At 40.9% G+C, this 3,567-nt stretch overlaps 1 pseudogene; it reads left to right on the top strand.

Moving 5' to 3' along the window:
* The first annotated feature begins 2,287 nt into the window (after positions 1 to 2,287).
* On the top strand, positions 2,288 to 2,744 carry LOC114686446 (annotated as a pseudogene).
* Positions 2,745 to 3,567: the final 823 nt, after the last annotated feature.

Raw genomic sequence — 3,567 nt, 5'->3', positions numbered from 1 at the left:
TAGACAGTGAGATTTTACCATGTGTAGATTGGTACCAATAGATTCTTCCTTTCTGCTGTAAACATCCGGATATCCAAGGCCTTATGAGTTTTGAAAGATGGGTATTTCCATTATCCTGTAAAGACAAAAACAGAACCCTACCCCACCCTTTGATTGTTAAATTTTTCTTACAACTTGTAGAGATGTCACATTGGTGGATGATCTTTTACTTCTCTTCATCAAGGGTTTTTCCTGTTCGAATCGAATTTTTATTAATTTTGTTGGTATCCATAGCTTTTCTTCTCCTGCAGAAACAAAGGCAAAACCCCTTCCCCAACGTAGAACATATCCAGGTTTCCATTCTGAGGTCAGCACATCCTTAAAATAAACTGGTTGGTTTAGCTCAGGAGTTTTGTCTGTTGTCCAATGTCTCTCCGCAGCTGTTGTTCCTTTCTCATTAGCATTGAGAAAATTCAAGGTTAATAAAGCACTATGCAGTCTATTTCTAGGAGTCATTGTTACCTGTTGCTGTTTATTTAGCATATCCTTTAAAGTTCGATTGGATCTCTCTATGACTGCTTGGCCTGTGGGATTGTGTGGTATACCTGTAACATGCTTTATATTATAATAAGCAAAGAACTGTCTCATTTTATTGGAGACATATGCTGGGGCATTGTCTGTCTTAATTTGTACAGGTATTCCCATGATGGCCATAACTTCTAATAGGTGTGTAATCACAGAATCAGCCTTTTCAGAACTCATAGGAGTTGCCCATTGAAATCCTGAATAGGTGTCAATGGTATGATGTACATACTTTAATCTTCCAAATTCTGCAAAATGAAACACATCCATCTGCCAAATTTCATTTCTTTGTATACCTTTTGGATTACTCCCTGCAGGTAATGGAGTTTGGTTATAGATGGAACAAGTAGGACATTTTTTCACAATATCCCTAGCCTGTTGCCAAGTGATGGAGAAATCCTTCTTCAAACCTTTGCTATTTATATGGTGTTTCTTATGATATTCTGAAGCTTCTAGCATGTTACCTATTAGTAACTAATCAATCTCATCGTTACCTTGTGCTAGAGGTCCTGGCAGACCTGTATGGGATCTGATATATGTTATATATATAGGATGTTCCCTTTTTCTGATGATTTCCTGCAATTGTATGAATAATGAAGTTAATTCTGTATTATCAGGAATAAATTCAGCAGTTTCAATATGTAAAACAACTCTCTCTGCATATTGAGAGTCAGTGACTATATTGAGGGGTTCTGTGAAGTCCATCAGTACCATAAGAATGGCATACAGTTCTGCCTTTTGTACAGAGTTATATGGACTTTGAACCACTTTACTTAAGTCTCATGATTTGTATCCTGCTTTCCCTGATTTATTTGCATCAGTATAGAATGTGAGGACTCCAGAAATTGGCTTTTGTCGTACAATGTGAGGAAGGACCCATTCAGTCTTCTTTATGAATTCTATTCTCTTGCTTTTGGGATAGTGGTTGTTAATCTCTCCCAAAAAGTTACTGCAGGCTCTCTGCCAGTATTCATTATCTTTCCATAGTGATGAAATTTCCTCATTAGTTAATGGTACTACAATTTCTGCTGGGTCCATTCCTGTCAACTGGCGAAGTCTTAATTTACCCTTTTGAATCAAATCAGAGATCTTTTCTATATAAGTCTTTAATTTCTTATTTGGTTTACGTGGTAGGAATATCCATTCCAATATAATATCTTCCCTCTGCATCAAAATACCTGTTGGGGAATGTCTGGAGGGGAATATGACAAGAATGCATTTAAGTTCTGGATCCACACGATCCACATGTGCTTCTCGAATTGTCTTTTCTACTCGCCAGATATTGGAGAAATTATTTTGGCCACTCCACGTAGTTAAAAGGATATTTATTTAATGGCGAAACTCACAAATTAAGTAATGGGTAGGTTGCAGGGTCTGGGGAAGGTGTAATGCAGTCCAACGGTGTTCTCCGGAGCTCTACACAGTCAATCTGCACTGGTCAGCGTCCCGGCACGAGAGAGCGCCCAGAGCGAGCGCTGGCCCATCCAGCTCTCGGGTCCCCAGGCGCCTCCCCTTGCCCCGCCTCGTAGGCGTGACAGTTGCCAGAGTCTCAATGGGGGTTGGAACTTCCAGAACCAAGTTGGAATGGCTACCCACTACAGTGTCTATCTGAAACTTCGGAGCATTTAGCTTCTTAGTCAGCCCCTAGTTCTCCAGTGCAGTTCTCCAGGCTTCGACTCCATTGGTGGTGGATGCAGGCCTGGTTGGTCTCTAAAGTGACTGAAAAATGCAGGACAGTGGGCCGCTGGCACCTTTACATTATCTCGGCTTTGGCTATGCAGCCCTGGTTGCTACTGGTGGGATTATTGGCTATGCAAAAGCAGGTAGTGTGCCGTCCCTGGCTGCTGGACTCTTCTTTGGGAGCCTAGCAGGCCTTGGTGCTTACTAGCTGTCTCAGGATCCCAGGAACATGTGGGTTTTCCTAGCTACATCTGGGACCTTGGCTGACATCATGGGGATGTGAATATACAACTCTGGGAAATTTATGCCTGCGGGTTTAATTGCGGGTGCCAGTTTGCTGATGGTTGCCAAGCTTGGAATTAGTGTGCTGAATTCTCCCCATCTATAGTAGCCACACCCCTGCTTGGGCTAATGAAGAATTGAAACTCTCCAAATGTCCACATTTATAATGTCTGAAGAAAAAAGTGCAGCATATTTACATATTCTGACATTTTACAAAGATACCCTGAAGTAGAAGATGAGATTTCACTGGGTGGCAGGTGTTGAACCTGAGACCAGCTGCTACCTTCATGCAGTTTCATTCTTGTGTGATGACATCTCACCTTTTTGTACTAGTAAACAAGGGGTAAAATGTTGGGTGTCAACACAGGGGGTCCCAGAGCCACATGTCCTGCCCAGAAGTGTATGAAACCTCTTGGTGACATTTGTGATGTGGGATCTTTTGCGTAGGTCTGCTATGAAATTATGTCCAATGAAATACCGGTGAAAATAAAGTTTGCTGTTAAGAAAAGAAAAAAAAAAGAAATAAAACATTTTACAATGGCATTAAAGTCACTGAGGTCAGAATAGGTTTGAAAATAAATTGTCTTTGCTTAAACTGAAAGATTTTTCAGCTCAAAATTAATTGTCCTAGGAACTGGTTTCTTAGGTCCAGCCTCAGAGACACACAGAAGTCTGTGCAACTGTGGCTCAAGGAGATCAAAGTATAACCTCAAATGAAATTTGAAACTGGCAAAGTCATCCATATTATACTGGTTTTGTAAGCATGGAAGATATAAGAGTAAGGAGGTCATGTAGGCTAATGTTCTTTCCTTCCAGTTGTATTATGCCTATCATTAGGATCACACATTTTGAACTGTTTGACCCAGTTCATTACCTCTCAGATGGAGGTCATGAAGCTGCAGGTGATTCTGACCTCAGAGCCAGTTTATCAGGTGGTCAAACAAGGGCACCCTGATCTTGCAGGCTTCTATGACACAGAATTTTAAATTGGAGCTTATAAAATATTTTAATAGCTCCAACAAGGGGAAATGAGGTAGAAGAAAC

This window comes from Peromyscus leucopus, chromosome 2 (genome assembly GCF_004664715.2).
Source record: "Peromyscus leucopus breed LL Stock chromosome 2, UCI_PerLeu_2.1, whole genome shotgun sequence".
Classification (NCBI taxonomy): domain Eukaryota; kingdom Metazoa; phylum Chordata; class Mammalia; order Rodentia; family Cricetidae; genus Peromyscus; species Peromyscus leucopus.
Note: the sequence above shows the minus strand (reverse complement) of the source record. Positions and strands in the feature narration are given on the sequence as shown.